Below are 18,473 nucleotides of genomic sequence, written 5' to 3'. Positions count from 1 at the left end.
CCCGATTTTAAACATATTCGAAATTTGTTATGAGATCTCACGAGATTTTTTAAAACTACGATAATATATTAATTCCATTTATTTTTTATTTTCCACTTTAAAAAAACTAGCCTTTTAAAAAGAATTCTTCTAGATAAATAATATTCATTGATTAAGATAATATTGTACAAATATTTTGAATTATTTTTAAATTTTGAATTATTCAAAAAAAAGTTATATCTATACTATATTGTAACATTTGATTCAATGTATTTTATACTATTTGAAGAAAAACTATATATTGTTCAATAATCTGAATGAATTAACCAGTTCAACTGATATTTATAAAACTTTATCAAATTGAAAAATAATTAATTTTAGGAGAATAGTATACAATGTTATCAAATTATTATAGGAAGAAATATTAGAGTAGTATTGAAAGGAACTTAAAAACGGTTTAAATAACGATATAATTATAATTTTCCCTTCGAATCCTTGAAAAAAATCATGAATATCAATAATAAGTCTATATAATATATAATTTATTCTTATGTTACAACCATGATTGATACTCAATTGCACAAAAACTAGATATATATTGTTTATCAGTGATAATATGAATACCATATATAAATTATTGTAATTTAATTATTACATAATTTTAATTTTTGAATAATAATAAATGCATGTTATTTAAGTAATCATTTGTCTCACTAGATGTTAATAGTGATTAAAAATGTACATAAATCAGATATTTAGCATATAAATAATTGAAACAATCATAATTTACTAAAAATTGTAACATACGACAATTTACATGCTAACACACACATATAAGTTAATGTAACTTTGGTACCCGTAGTGTAAATAAAAAACTAATATTTTTCCATGCATACATACATTGAATTTCAAAAACTAACATTTTTCATTAAAATCAACTTTTATATTAACAATTGTGTAAATTTTACATTATTGTATATTATGATTGCAAGTCATCCTGATTTGGAGTAAGTTAATTGTAAGTTAGTAGTGAACTCAGTAATAATATAGGCGAGTACATATAATTTATTTAAATAAAATTCAAAATTTTTGGTTAATTATGTATTCAACATAAATGTTATTTTTTAACTTTTTATTTGTAAACATACTAACGATATTCTACAGATTAAGTATAATCGTTTCGTTTTAAACGTACACTGACTACCCTATTTATATTAATTCATTAAATACAAATTATACAACATAAACAAGAATATATAGATATATTGTTTAATGAGTTATATTTGAAATATTATGTAATTTGGTATTGTGTGGTTTGGGGGAATCGAACTCAAGATACTTCATTCACCTATACAACCTTATACCACTATACCATATTGTCACATGTGTTTTTTATCATACACATAATATGTAAATGTACTAAATTAATATTTTATTTAACTTTAAAGGTAGTTACTTGAATTCCACAAAAAAAGATAGTTACTTGAATATTTGAACAGTTAATTTTAAACAACTTAATTCCAGATATAAAGTTAGGCATAGTACATAAATGAATTATTATCTTATTTATTAATCATTTTTTAGTTTGAAAATATATCTTATATAATTTTAATATATTTTTTATTATAAAAAGTAACTAAATGTATATATATAAATTTTTTAAAAAAATATTGAAAATGGAATCGCTTATATATATATAATCTATATTGGCATTATATATTTAGATAAGTTCGAATTATATTGAGTCAATGCATTTTAGTTTATTTCGAATTTAAAATCAAAACTTGGCCTACAGTTAAAAAAATACTCAAAATTTGACTACACGACAAATTTAAATTTTTGACTACACGACCCGACCGAAAAACATCGTCACATTCTACGTTTAGTAAATTTAAATTACAAACTCGGCGATTATATCTTACCAAAATTGTGAAATATTTTAATATCTTATGTTAATATAATTAATGTATTTAAGGTCTTTATAGGATCAAGTCAATTGATTATTTGTATCAAAATTACTAACTTCACTGGTAGCGTATTATTGTTTTTGGGAGTTGTCCCGTTTTTTAAAAATATTGAAATTTGATATAAGATTTCACGAGATTTGTTAAAACTACGATGATATATTAAATCTATTTATCATTCATTTTCATTTTTCACTTGAAAAAGACTAGCCTTTTAAAAAGAATTATTTTCGATAAGCAATATTCATTTATGAAGAAAATATTGTACAAATATTTTTAATTATTTTAATATTTTAAAATTTTCAAATAAGAGATATCTATACTACATTATAGCATTTGATTCAAGGGAATTTGCCAAATATACCAACTTTTGAAAATTTATTTGCAACTCTACTACCTTACTTAAAATCTTGCAAATTTATTATCTTTTTAAACATACAGATAATTAAATTGCAAAAATACCATCTTCATCCCCATTCCTTTTTTAAACTTCTCCGCCCTCTCCCTCTCCCTCTCCTCTCACTGCCTCTCTCCTCCCCCCTCTCTTTCTCGGTCTCCCTCTCTCGCTTTCCATCTCATAATAACATCGTCTTTGTAGTAATCAAGTTTGGCATCATTCAAATCCAGCAACACCTAAATCAAAGTTTGAGCCTCCCCTTCGTTACCAGAGCCACGGACTTCGTCAATTAAATTTTGCAAAAACTCATCTCTCCGCTTGCTCAGTTAAACAAATTGATTCTCCAAATCTCTAAACCAAAACCAGTTCGAAACCGACGAAAAATTCCCCATATCAACAACACTTGCCAACCTAGCTGTCTAGTACGGTGGGTGCTAGTGGTAATGCAGAGAATTGTGTTATTGACGGAGGAGGATTGATTAGTGTCAGCGAGACGACAGTGCCGGAATTGATGAAGATTGCGGACATGTCGTAGCAGATGGAGGTGGAGAAATGGATGCAACGGGTGATGATGAGGGAGTTGATTTTGGGGTTGTTTTTAGTTGGTACTAGTATTGGCCCCAGAGGGACATTCATTTTTCGTCATTTGCAACGACCTGAACAACTTATTTTGCAACTAAATGTAATTTTCAACATATTTTTTCAAATTTGCATTTGTGGTTGCATATATGGTTGCTAACAGTTGCAGATATGGTTGCAAATGCAACCTTCGTATTTTTGCAAATATTTTTTGAAAGGTAGTATTTTTGCAATTTATTTTAAAAACTGACAGCATTTTTACAAAAAGTTTATAAAATTAAGATATTTATGAGAAAAGCCCATGATTCAATGTATTTTATACTATTTAAAGAAAAAGTATATATTGTTCAATAATCTGAATGAATTAACCAGTTCAACTGATATTTATAAAACTTTATCAAATTAAAAAATAATTAATTTTAGGAGAATAGTATACAATGTTATCAAATTATTATAGGAAGAAATATTAGAGTAGTAATGAAAGGAACTTAAAAACGGTTTAAATAACGATATAATTATAATTTTCCCTTCAAATCCTTGAAAAAAAATCATGAATATCAATAATAAGTCTTTATAATATATAATTTATTTTTATGTTACAACCATGATTGATACTCAATTGCATAAAAACTAGATATATATTGTTTATCAGTGATAATATGAATACCATATATAAATTATTGCAATTTAATTATTACTTAATTTTAATTTTTGAATAATTATAAATGCATGTTATTTAAGTAATCATTTGTCTCACTAGATGTTAATAGTGATTAAAAATGTACATAAATCAGATATTTAGCATATAAATAATTGAAACCATCATAATTTACTAAAAATTGTAACATACGACAATTTACATGTTAACACACACATATAACTTAATGTTACTTTAGTACCCGTAGTGTAAATAAAAAACTAATATTTTTCCATGCATACATACGTTGAATTTCAAAAACTAACATTTTTCATTAAAATCAACTTTTATATTAACAATTGTGTAAATTTTACATTATTGTATATTATGATTGCAAGTCATCCTGATTTCAATTATGCATTTTTTATCTTTTTAAATTGAGTAAGTTAATTGTAAGTTAGTAGTGAACTCAGTAATAATATAGGCGGTACATATAATTTATTTAAATAAAATTCAAAATTTTTGGTTAATTCTGTATTCAACATAAATGTTATTTTTTAACTTTTTATTTGTAAACATACTAACGATATTCTACAGATTAAGTATAATCGTTTCGTTTTAAACATACACTGACTACCCTATTTATATTAATTCATTAAATACAAATTATACAACACAAACAAGAATATATATATATTGTTTAATGAGTTATATTTGAAATGTTGTGTAATTTGGTATTGTGTGGTTTAGGGGAATCGAACTCAAGATACTTCATTCACCTATACAACCTTATACCACTACACCATATTGTCACATCTGTTTTTTATCATACACATAATATGTAAATATACTAAATTAATATTTTATTTAACTTTAAAGGTAGTTACTTGAATTCCCCAAAAAAAGATAGTTACTTGAATATTTGAACAGTTAATTTTAAACAACTTAATTCCAGATATAAAGTTAGGCATAGTACATAAATGAATTATTATCTTATTTATTAATCATTTTTTAGTTTGAAAATATATCTTATATAATTTTAATATATTTTTTATTATAATAAGTAACTAAATGTATATATATAAATTTTTTAAAGAAATATTGAAAATGGAATCGCTTATATATATATAATCTATATTGGCATTATATATTTAGATAAGTTCGAATTATATTGAGTCAATGCATTTTAGTTTATTTCGAATTTAAAATAAAAACTTGGCCTATAGTTAAAAAAATACTCAAAATTTGACTACAAGACAAATTTAAATTTTTGACTACACGACCCGACCGAAAAACATCGTCACATTCTACGTTTAGTAAATTTAAATTACAAGCTCGGCGATTATATCTTACCAAAATTGTGAAATATTTTAATATCTTATGTTAATATAATTAATGTATTTAAGGTCTTTATAGGATCAAGTAAATTGATTATTTGTATCAAAATTACTAGCTTCACTGGTAGCGTATCATTGTTTTTGGGAGTTGTCTCGGTTTTAAAAATATTGAAATTTGATATAAGATTTCACGAGATTTGTTAAAACTACGATGATATATTAAATCTATTTATTATTCATTTTCATTTTTCACTTGAAAAAGACTAGCCTTTTAAAAAGAATTATTTTCGATAAGCAATATTCATTTATGAAGAAAATATTGTACAAATATTTTTAATTATTTTAATATTTTCAAATTTTCAAATAAGAGTTATATCTATACTATATTATAGAATTTGATTCAAGGGAATTTGCCAAATATACCAACTTTTGGAAATTTATTTGCAACTCTACTACCTTACATAAAATCTTGCAAATTTACTATCTTTTTAAACATACAAATAATTAAATTGCAAAAATATCATCTTCATCCCCATTCCTTTTTTAAACTTCTCCGCCCTCTCCCTCTCCCTCTCCTCTCACTGCCTCTCTCCTCCCCCCTCTCTTTCTCGGTCTCCCTCTCTCGCTTTCCATCTCATAATAACATCGTCTTTGTAGTAATCAGGTTTGGCATCATTCAAATCCAGCAACACCTAAATCAAAGTTTTAGCCTCCCCTTCGTTACCAGAGCCACGGACCTCGTCAATTAAATTTTGCATAAACTCATCTCTCCGCTTGCTCAGTTAAACAAATTGATTCTCCAAATCTCTAAACCAAAACCAGTTCGAAACCGACGAAAAATTCCCCATATCAACAACACTTGCCAACCTAGCTGTCTAGTACGGTGGGTGCTAGTGGTAATGCAGAGAATTGTGTTATTGACGGAGGAGGATTGATTAGTGTCAGCGAGACGACAGTGCCGGAATTGATGAAGATTGCGGAGATGTCGTAGCAGATGGAGGTGGAGAAATGGATGCAACGGGTGATGATGAGGGAGTTGATTTTGGGGTTGTATTTAGTTGGTACTAGTATTGGCCCCAGAGGGACATTCATTTTTCGTCATTTGCAACCACCTGAACAACTTATTTTGCAACTAAATGTAATTTTCAACATATTTTTTCAAATTTGCATTTGTGGTTGCATATATGGTTGCTAACAGTTGCAGATATGGTTGTAAATGCAACCTTCGTATTTTTGCAAATATTTTTTGAAAGGTATTATTTTTGCAATTTATTTTAAAAACTGACAGTATTTTTACAAAAAGTTTATAAAATTAAGATATTAATGATAAAAGCCCTTGATTCAATGCATTTTATACTATTTAAAGGAAAAAATATATATTGTTTAATAATTTGAAGGAATTAACCAGTTCAACTGATATCTATAAACTTTATCGAATTAAAAAACTATTTAATTTTAGAAGAATAGTATACAATGTTATCCAATTATTATATGTAGAAATATTGGAGTCGTAAAAAAAAACTTAAAAATAGTTTAAATAATGATATAATTACAATTTTTCCTTTGAATTCTTGAAAAAAAATCAAGAATATCAATAACAAGTCTTTACGATTTATTATTTAATTTTATGTTACAACCATGAATGGTACTTGATTGCGTAAAAAATAGTTATGAATTTTATCCCAGTGATAATGTGAATACCATATATAAATTATTGTAATTTATTTATTACATAATTTTAATTTTTGAATAATTATAAATGCATGTTATTTAATTAATCAATTGTCTCACTAGATGTTAATAATGCATATACATAAATCAAATATTTAGCATATAAATAATTGAAACCATCGTAATTTACTAAGAAATGTAACATAAGATAATTTACATGCTGACACACATATAACTTAATCTTACTTTGTTAACAATAGTGTAAATAAAAAACTAACATTTTTTCATACATGCATACGTTGAATTTCAAAAAGTAACATTTTTCATTAAAATCAACTGTTATATTAACAGTAGTGTAAATTTTACATTATTGTATATTATGATTGCAAGTCATTCTGATTTTAGTTATGCATTTTTTATCTTTTTAAATTGAGTAAGTTAATTGTAAGTTAGACGTAAACTCAGTAATAATACAGAGCAGTACATATTGTTTATTTAAATAAAATTCAAAATTTTTGGTCAACTCTATATTTAACATATATGTTAATTTTTAGATTTTTCTTTGTAAATATAGTAAGGCTGGCCTTATCGTACAAGGTTTCGAGTTTAGGCCTAAACAACCCATGGCAGTTGTTTAATGAATTTAACTGTTGGCATGCTTTATTTTGTCTTTAAAAAAAATTTCATGTAATATGAATTATCTGTTATTTGAAGGATGTTGATGAATTATGTTTTATGTAAAATTTAAGGGTTTTAAGACATTGTTGTTTGTATTATGGTGTGTCCAATTTTAAGGCCCATATCATAACCGAATACAGTTTCCTTTATTTAGGCCATCTCCAATTATAAATTTATTTTATAATACTTTCATCTCCAATATTTCACCTTTTTAACTTAAATCACTATTTTATTTCCAATCATGACTTTAAATATAATTTCAAATTTATTTCAAACATCATTATAGTTACATACAGCGTACACAATCCCTCATTACACATCATGAGGTATGTGTTATTTTATTATTTAATATAGCATGGCATGGGTCATTTTCTAGAATTATAATATTCTTCATTATTTTTTTTATATGTAAATCTTGTACAATGTCTAACTTATATCAAATACAAGTTATGTTTATCAATGTGTATTATTTTAATAAAAGACAATAACAAAATAGATATGTATTACGATATCATAAAAAGATATCATAAATAGATAAATATTCATAAATGAATTGTGATATGTATATTGGTTTTCATTAAAATAAAATAATATATAAAAATTACCTGGCCTGGCTAAACAAAATTATTTTATTGATCAAATCTTAAATAAAAATTAAAAAAACTAAAAATAATAAAATAAAATAATAAAATAAAACATTATATAATTACCCATCCTGGCTAAATAAAATTATATTATTGAAGAATCAGGGTAAGATAGAATAATATATATTATTGATCCCACTAAAAACATTATATTATTGGACCGGACTATAACAAAATAAAAATTTGAAAGGAAATCTGCGGAATCAATATTATGTCATCAAACTAAAATAAAATTGCCTCAGTTGGTTAAAAAAGGGATTACTATTCTCTTGGCCACCAAATAAACACCCTAAAAGGCACTGGATCATTCAGAATTTTACAAGCATACATCAACAAAGGTCTATGATCCGATATCATCCTATTAATTTCCATAACTTCCCAGTTATCTCGAGCACACCAACTATCATTCACCAGAACTTTGTCTAACTTACTACACCTTCCAAAAGGACCAAACCAAGTAAAACTTTCATTTATCAACCCAATCTCACACAAATTATTATTCTTAACGAAATCTTTAAAACCCTACACATCTAATCTTCTATATGTGCAATTGACACTCTCTTTTTCATCCATAATACTATTAAAGTCCCCAAGCACACACACCAAATCATTTCCCGTGATAAGTAAGATTTTTGATATCTCATCCCAAAATTGCCTCTTACCTTTTAAGTTTAAAGGACCATACACATTGACTATATGAAAAACTTCATCTGTTAAGATGCATTTGAGCTGAACCCACTCCCAAGTTTTTCCTGAAGCCGAGCCTAAATATTTATAACACAAATTATCCAATGCTAAAATCAGTCCCCCTGACAAACCTTCTGAATTCTGTATAAGCCATCCTACCTGACCACTGACCCAAATGGATTTCTCCCAAAATTTCTTCCATTCCATACATTTTGTTTCCTGCAAACACAGTATATTAACTCTTCTAGATCTGATCATATCTTTAACCATTCTTCTCTTCACAGCATTACACAACCCTCTACAATTCGAAGATATTATTCTTATATCTTTTACTGACATAATGGTTTACTTTTACTACAGTACAACTTCTTTACTACTTCAATCTTACAATTCTCCTTTTTGCAGCTGCTCTGCTATCCCAATAATAACTTTCTCTCTATCCCTAACACCTTTAGCCCCATTTGTTCAGCACAATCTATTATTTCTCTAGCAGCTTCTTTCCTTTTTACCTCTTTGTTTCCTAACAGAGTCACAAAACTACCTCCAAAACCTAAACAAGGGCCTAACCTATTATTTCTCCCAAGATACTTCCTACATCCTAAATTAACACCTCCTTTCAAGTCAAAAGGATTGTTAAACTTTTTACCTTTCTTTTTAGGTCTACCCACTCCTTTGACTTTGAGCTTAATAATTTTATTACACAAAGTACCTTGTGAAGTACCAGTAAAAACACCAGACTCTAAACTGTCAGACTTTTCAACTATGTTCTTTGTCCCTCCAGACTTCAGCTCACTTAAAGAATCCTTACTAGTTGATTTAGAGTTTGTTCTAACCACTTCTTCTACAGCTTGACTATTTAACAAAACCAACCTCCCCTCATGCACTTTTCCATCCACCTCCAACACCTTCATAACTTTTGATATAATCCCTCCTTCAGATAAACTAATTGAATCCATTTTATTCTTCAGCTCCTTCCCATTTTCAATTTCAACAAATTTAATTGGATAAAGCTTTCCCTTCAATAATATATTCATGGACTCTTCAACCTTTTCCCTTCTTGTAGTAGATATACAAATGACTGGATTAAAAAACTCAATCTCATTATCTTTCTGATAGGACCAACAAATCCAATCCCCAACCATCTCGTATAGCCCTTCAAATTTTCTTCTACCCACACATTCATTGGGATCCCATAGCTTTGTAACCATACTGTCCTGGGAACAACCAGATCCTCATCTTTAAATTTTCTCAAACTCCTAAACTATTTCTCAAAAAGCTTATCTGCATATTCTTCCCACCCCTTGTCATGCATACTAGCTAATAAGAACTTTCGAGAAGTTATTCCCACTACATTGACCTGTTCAATCCCTTCTACTCATAACTTATTTTGCAACGAGCTCGCTGATTCATCAGTTCTTGAGAAAGTCACTTTGGTATCATATAAACCCTCCTCAACATCTTTATCTACTACTGCTTCAATATATTCAAACATTTCAACCCCCAACTCCTTCTCCTGATTTCCATTTTCATGCTTATTTCCAACCTCAGCATTCACTTTGACCACATCCTTCTTAATATTATTATAGTCATCTCTATTCCTAATCTGATTTGACCCAACCACATTATCTTTGTACACCCTAAAATCTCCTTTTCCTTGATCTCTACTAACCTTTTTTCATTAAGACTCATACGAATATTAGATCCTAAACCCCCCTTTACCTTAACATTAAGAATAATTGTATTGGCTTCAAGCTCCGAAGTTGTCTTAACAAAACCATATATTTTCCCTCTTTTGTCCCTTTTTCTAGGCAGAATTATATCCAAAATAACCCCTGAACCCCTCAAGCAATTCCAAATTTCCCTAGCTTTGCACTCTCCCGGAATATTATACAGAAAAATCGTGAAACTTGACTCGATTCTTGCTTTCCCTACCTTTTTCTTCCTTTGCACCATTTGCCACTCCCCCTCATCCACAACTTTTTTGACATCCACCATCTTGTCTATCTCATTCTTTAATGCTTGCGCATAAGTCTTGACATTTCCCCTTTCCCCTTGACTTTTTCCTACACTTCTACTCTTCTCCTTCCATTCCAACCCTCCCCTAGCTTTCAAGCTTCTCCAATGGATCTGATTTAAAGTTTCCGTTTAAAGCTCTCAGCACTAAATCCCTTCTTAGCTACCTTCAACTCACCTTCCTTAGTCCCCTCATTTTGAAATTTTTTCCCGTTGGCACAACCCCATAGCTAGCTTGAGAGAGAAGACATTTTTTTGTTCAAGTTGTTAATCGTGATCGTCCAGAGTAACCTGTTATTGAGATTAAAAAATTGGGAAATGTAAGATCAATCGAATCAGGCATAATAGTGTTTTTCTCTATTAATCTAACTTTAAAGAAAAATAATTTGCCATGTTGTTATACTTGTAAGAATATAGTGTGTATTAAATTTTAATTGGTAGAATTGTTTTATGATTTGATGTTTAACATTAGGTTAAAAAAACGGTGCAAAAAGAGATATTATAAATAATAATCTATAGACAAAGACAAGTAAATATAAAATATTATAATTAGAGAAAATAAACTCACAAATTTGTAAAAAATTGCACTTAACAAGTTTTTTCTATCTTATTACAATAAACATAAAATTACTAGATCAAATGTACATATTTGTAAATATTTTTTAGATAAACATACATATTTGTATATTTATTAAATCTTATAACTAAGATCTAAAAAAATAAACTTGAGATTATTGCATAAAAATATTAATAGAGTTCAAATTAATGCATAGTAATATTTAAAATTAATTATGTGGTTAGGTTTGGACTAAACATATAGTCATTGTTTTTTAATTCAAGAACATTTGCACACTGCACAGATTTTAAATATTTTATTTTTCTTTAAATTTTACATCTATTAGATTATAATTTTCAAAGTAATTTTTTAAAAAAGTAAAATTTCTAGAGCAAAAGAAAAACATTATCTTACAATATAAGGGGCCGTGTCGTTTTTACAATAATATTTATAACATAAATAGTCAACTATTTATTTTAATAGTTAATGATTTTATTATTTTATTATTTAATGATTTTTTAACCTAAATTTTTTTATTATTTAATGATTTTTTAACCTAAATTTTTTTCTCCAAGCGTTTTTTTTAAATTTTTTGAAAAAAACTCTCCAAGAATTTTATGTATAATAGTTTAACATTTTTTAGAATCATATGTTTCAAAAAATTTCAAAAATGTAACATCGACTTTGTTAATTCAACTAACATAAAAGTTTTCTTAATCGAAATTTAAGTACGAGATACAATTACGAATTGATATATTTTTAGTATAAAATTTTTACAAATAAATTTTGCATTTTATAATAATATTTCTTTTTTTAATAAATCATTCAATTTTTAAATTTCTTAGAATTTTTTAAATTTACAAAAAATCATTATTTTTCATATTTTTGTATATTTCAAAATCATTATTTGAAAAATCAAAATTTTTTAATACTTTTGTATATTGCAAGGAATTTACGTGTGCGAAGCACGGGGCTAGTTAAAATAATTTGTGAACATTTGATTTTCAAATGAGCTGTGTAGAAAGGTCGTCAAAATTTTGGACCTAAAAAAATATGGGTCATGATGGACCTTGAGGGGGTCACACTTTTTATTATCCCTCCTTTTGGACCATCTGGTCACCTAGTTTAGGTATCGGCCCATTTAGCTTAAATCTAGAAACATCTAAACCATTGTGGTAGGTAGGGTTAAAAATAAGGGAGCAAAGATAATAAAAAACAAATTATTTCATTACAATCAACTTTAGGACAAATTTGGGGAAGGAAATCATACATCACAAAAGAACTAAGATGGAGCACCTTAGAGAATTTCCTATCGTTAATATTATCATTCACATCACCCAAGGATACATGTAGAGCTTCAGGTGTTTCAACAGAATTGAGGGCTGCCGGTGATTCGAATGAGTTATGGAACAAATTTTTACCACCGGATATTAATCAAATTCTCAGGAGATCAATCTCCACCTTGACTTACACCACGAAAAAACAACTTTATTTTTCTCTTCCTGCTGGACGATGGCAATGTGGTAATTCTCTCAATTATTTCTTGATATTATTATTTGTTTACTAAGTTTATTTCTGTGTATTGTTTTTAATATTTAATATTTAACATTTTGATATTTTTTTATGTTTTTATATCCTTGTCTATTAATTTTATTTCAATTAAGATAGTTTTTTTTAAATATTAGATCCAGTATTTTTTCTGTTAATATAAGTTTTAATTAAAATAGTTATATGTGTTTATTTTATATGTATGTAAAATAATAATAATTATTAAATATAATTTCAATAATTATTTCATTAATGTAAAGTTTTGTAATAAGGTTTTTAAAAATAAAATAGGTATACTAAAGATTTAAAGATGTATTACTGTTAGAAAAGATTATAAATAAAAATTAAATATGTGTTTAATTGACATTAAGATACTTATACATATTTTAGTTAAAATATGATTATAAAATAATTGTTCCCCGTGAAAATTAGTTTTAAAATATAAAATATTATTTTCTTTAATATTTATTTGGGATTCCATTATTGGTATTTATTTAAGTGCTTATCAAATGTCAAAGTTGGAAAACAATATATAGAAACAACTGAATGAAAGGTAAGATTATTCTTTTTAAGACTGGGATGACCAAAGTTTACCATGTGTATTACTCCATATATTTAAATTTTCTCATATATTTAAATTTATTCCCTGCAGTTTTTGCATTTTACATATTATAGATGTACCCTTATATCTTCAAAGACTGGTCAATGTAAGGACATAAAGATTTAAATATTTCTTTATTTGTAATTAATGTTCTAAATTGACATATTTTCTTCAATTTCTCCATTAAAAAAAATTAGTGTTTAGATGAATTATTTGTAGCTATATGATTGGGAGTAAAGATTGGATAGTTGACAACCAAAAATTTACAATAATTTATCCAAAAATTATGAATAAGTATTAGAAGTTAGAACTATTCATGATGATTTTTGGATTACTTATGTATTTGTATCATGATAAAAGAGAATGGTCCAAAATCTTTTAATTAAATTGTCTAATTACTTGATCTCATTATTGTTCTAACAGAGTTTTTGGTTGGATAAAGGAAGCGGAAAAAAAGGTTTAATGGTAGCTCCTAGGCAGCTTGCCATTGTTCCTTGGTGGTGGCAATGGTTATATGATAGTAACTCAAGGTATGTGAATAATTATTGTTGCATTATTTACATACATGCAAAGGTACATTTTGCTAAATACTAATCCGGTTGGGAACTGTTAGCTTGTGTGTTGAGTTGTACAATGTAGTATTATATTTTATGCATACCTCAATTGAAAAGAAGCATTTAGGGATGAGGGTGACAAGACAAATTAATGGGTTGTTTATAGTTGTTATGGATAAAAAACTAAGGTTATTATTTGCTGTATTTATTACTAAGATTCGGGAGCTCAAGGCCTTTAATGGCTGCTCTCGTGTTTCGTAGCTCAAATCTGCCTTTACGAGATGCCTACGTATCTCTGTGAATTAGAGAATCAAGCCAAAAAACGTAGTTCTGATTGGTGGGGGTGAGACCCCTTATATAGATGTGGGAGTCCTTGAATTGGACTTGGTATAGGAGACTTGGTGGACAAGCCTCTGAATTAGGATAGACTTAGGAGTCCTAGGAAGTAGGAAGCTGATTCCTTATCCTTTTAGGTCCCCTTGAGGCTAATCTATAAGGATTTATATCCTTATCGGGACTCTTCTCAATAGCTGATTTTTCCCTTATTAATTAATTACGAAATTAATTAATAATTAGGGCTTTTGGGCCTTTTTTATTCCATCAGGCCTGATCTGGTCCATCAGGCTTAACCTTTCTGGTCTGAGTTTCATATATCTTTTTATTGGGCCTAGCAGCCCACAACTTGTACAATTAATGCAGTATTTAATTATACAATCATAATTTATTTATCCCTATCATTTGCCCCCCAACTTTTGGGAAACATTGAATAGGTTTCGCAGAAGTTAAGTCTATTTGTTCCCTTACAGGGTTTCGTTTTTCCGTAAAGTGTGGAGCGACCTACACGTTTACAACGAATTTTTCCTTTTATTTAGGAATTATTTTGATTTCCAGGAATTTTTCCCTTATTTCCGGGATTTTTCCCTTATTTCTGGATTTTTCCCTAATTTTTCTGGGATTTTCCCTAATTTTTCTGGGATTTTTCCTTATTTTTCTGGGATTTATCCTTAATTTCTGGATTTTTCCCTTAATTTCTGGATTTTTCCCTTAATTTCTGGGATTTATCCTTAACTTCTGGGATTTATCCGTAATTTTCTGGATTTATCCGTAATTTTCTGGATTTATCCGCAATTTTCTGGATTTATCCGTAATTTTCTGGATTTATCCGCAATTTTCTGGATTTATCCGTAATTTTCTGGATTTATCCGCAATTTTCTGGATTTATCCGTAATTTTCTGGATTTATCCGCAATTTTCTGGATTTATCCGTAATTTCTGGTTTAAAATGCATACAAAATTGATTAGGATGCAGAAGAAATTGATCAGGATTCAGCCAAATCGATCAGAATTCCTGCTCGATTTCGATCAGGATCCTGATCGAATTAACTCAGGATCTTACACTCTGGTCGACAGGATTCCTGATCGATTTCGATCAGGGCTCTGATCGAATTGATCTTCAAAGTGACACCCTAGTCGACGACTGTTACACGTGCTTAATCGATCAGGATTCCTGATCGATTTCGATCAGGACTCTGATCGAATTAAGCGATTTTCTATCATTCTGATCGAATGGAATATCGATCAGGATTTTCTTTTGTGTCGATCAGGACTCTGATCGATCTTAGGGGATTTCTTCCCTCCTGTTCGAATAATATATCGACCAGGATTCTCTTTGGTATCGATCAGGACTCTGATCGATCTTAGGGGATTTCTTCCCTTCTGTTCGAATAATATATCGACCAGGATTCTCTTTTGTATCGATCAGGACTCTGATCGGATTTAGGGGATTTCTTCCCTTCTGTTCGAATAATATATCGACCAGGATTCTCTTTTGTATCGATCAGGACTCTGATCGGATTTAGGGGATTTCTTCCCTCCTGTTCGAATAATATATCGACCAGGATTCTGATCGATCCAGTTTAAAACTCTGGTCGATTTTTGACCATTCATTTTCCATATGAGCTTCTAGATTATTCCTGATATTTCTAGTATACGGGCTTTTAGGTTGGGCCTGGCTAAATGGGCCTAAAAACGCCTCGTATTCCGAGCTTTTCGCCTATATAAGTGTAGTGTGAAGTGAGAATCCTCACTTCACTTCTCATTTCTCATTTTCTTCTACAAACTTCTCTAGAGTTCTCCCTTTGAGTAGGCGATTTCCGGCGAGCACACAGCCACCGTAGCTCCACCATTCTCAAGTATTTCTGGGTTTCAAGCTTTTAAACGAAGTATATCAATGGCGGACCGCGACTTGGCTCGTTTGCAGAAGATGAATGTCTCTAAGAGAGGTACAAACATTCAAATTCAATCTCCATATACTTCTCTCATTGACATGATTAACTCGAGAGGTGATGAATATCCTTCTCTATCTGAGTTAGATTCGTATAATCATGGTAACACTTTTCATGAGTTAGACGGTAGAATAGAGTCTATGAACACCCTGTACAGACTTCCACCCCACCTTAGGATCACTCCAGCCGCCCCTGGGGATAGGACTTGTAATTGGGAGGGGGATACCCTGTTCATTTATCGAGGAGCCCTGACCGCAGGTCTTAGGTTCCCATTCCACGAATTTATTCCTCGTTTATTAGCCGATGTACAAATCAACCCTTGTCAACTCCCTCCTAACGCCTGGAGGAATATTATCTGTTTTATGGTCCTTTGTCTCAGGAATAACTTCCCTCTTTCCGTAGCTGTCTTTAGGAAAGTTTTCCAATTCTATAATAGCTCCATGAGTCAACCGGGATGGGTTTTAATTCGCCAACGACCCAAAGTTCCCCATATCTTTGATAGTAACTCTATAGTCGAGAACAACCCTAAATGGAGGGATGAGTTTGTGAGGCTGACCTGGGCTGGGGGTGATTGGGCCACACTCTTCCGTAGGCCATTTTGCAAGGTATCAGATGGTAGTCCTAGTAGTATCAGATTGACTGATGAGGAGGAGGTGGCCTACCAGGCCTTAATTTCAGATGATGGGAAAACGGATACCTGGACCCTTTTAGAGGAGTTTTCCTTGAAGAAAGTTGGTCTCTCCCAGGCCAGTGATAAGGGTAAATTTATACCTGCGTAATTATTTTTCCTTCTCTTTAATCGCACTTTTTCTTTTTTTCTGGATTTTAATGTTCCTTCTACTTTTCCTTTCAGCTTGCGAGGCCATCAATAATGTTAACAGGCCTAAGGAGGGGGAGTCAGGCCGTCAGAAAAGGGCCAAGCTAAACAGGGACCCTAGGAGCAAACCTGACGGTCCTTCTTTTCTTAAGCCCCACGTCCCGGTGGTCGAGCTGGGGGACGATGTGGATCCTCCACTTAAGGCACATTCCTTCAGGCCTAACTGGGGCTTCAGGAGGAGCGATACGGTGGTTGGATCCACCAAACACGCTAAAGATTGGTCTTATCACTCCGTCACTCCCCATGACTTTACTGACATTGTTACGGGGAGTGATATTGAGACTATTGAGCTTCTGGGTTCTCAAGCCCAAGCTGCGGTAATTTTCTTTCTCTCCTTCTTTGAATCCCAACTTTCTTGTATTCCAACGAACTTGTGCTAACTCATACATATTTCTTTGCAGAGTAATACCTACTTCCAGGCGGCCCTCCATCAGGCTAGGTCCTGGAAGGGTAACTCAGATGGGTTTGAGAAAGAGATGAAGAAATGGGAGGAGAGAGCCAAGGTCCTGGAGAAGAAGCTGGACACGAAGAAAGAGGAGCTGGCTCAGGCTCATTCCGAGCTGGTGAAACTTAGGAGCGATAAGGATAAGCTCATCGATGACTACATGGATTCTGACAAGTTTAAGAATCTCATGGAGATTCATGATGAGGGTCTTTATTCCCTACAGTTTACTCAGGGATGGGATGCGGCCGTGAAGGCTGTTTCTGAGAAGTACCCGGGCTTAGTCGACCCTAAGGACTTTATAAGTCCTGAGCAGGCTGAGTCAGAGGACAGCATAGACGCCCTCTTCGACTCTCCTCAGCCAGATGATCGCATCTTGGATCCTAACACTGCTTCTCCTCCCGCTTCTCCTGCGAAGGACGCTGAAGGCGCTGATAAGGAGAAAGAGAATGAAGGCTCCCGCATGGAGGAGTAGTTTTTCTATTTTGTAATTTTATCCTTAATTTATGTCTGGACTTTTGTTTGTATTAAAACTTATTACCCTGCGGGGCTATGCTACTTTCCTTATTTGCATTCTCTCCTTCATTTTTCCGATACTTTAATATTCAAACTTGGCTTAATGGGCCACACAAGTATTATCACAACTCAAACATCCATAGGTTGAAATAATTTTGAACCCTTTAATTTCAAGTCTGGTTTTCCAAAACCTTACATAATATGGGTTCGACCCTGATCTATAATAGCTAAAAAAGAAAAATACTATGCAAACAAAGCTTCAAGGTGCTTTTAAACCTACTTGTCATAATGACAAGTGAGAATCGTACTTCGACCATCTTACACGTAGTAAACCTTCAGGTTTTGTGCATGCCAGGTTCTCGGGACTTCAAAACCATCCATAGTCTCCAGCTTGTAGGTTCCTCTACCCTGAACGCTCTTGACTCTATACGGCCCTTCCCAATTTGGGGTAAGCTTTCCTTTCTGTCCGACACCAGAAGCCTCTATTTTTCTCAAGACTAGGTCACCTT

This window comes from Apium graveolens, chromosome 4 (genome assembly GCF_009905375.1).
Source record: "Apium graveolens cultivar Ventura chromosome 4, ASM990537v1, whole genome shotgun sequence".
Taxonomy (NCBI): domain Eukaryota; kingdom Viridiplantae; phylum Streptophyta; class Magnoliopsida; order Apiales; family Apiaceae; genus Apium; species Apium graveolens.
Note: the sequence above shows the minus strand (reverse complement) of the source record.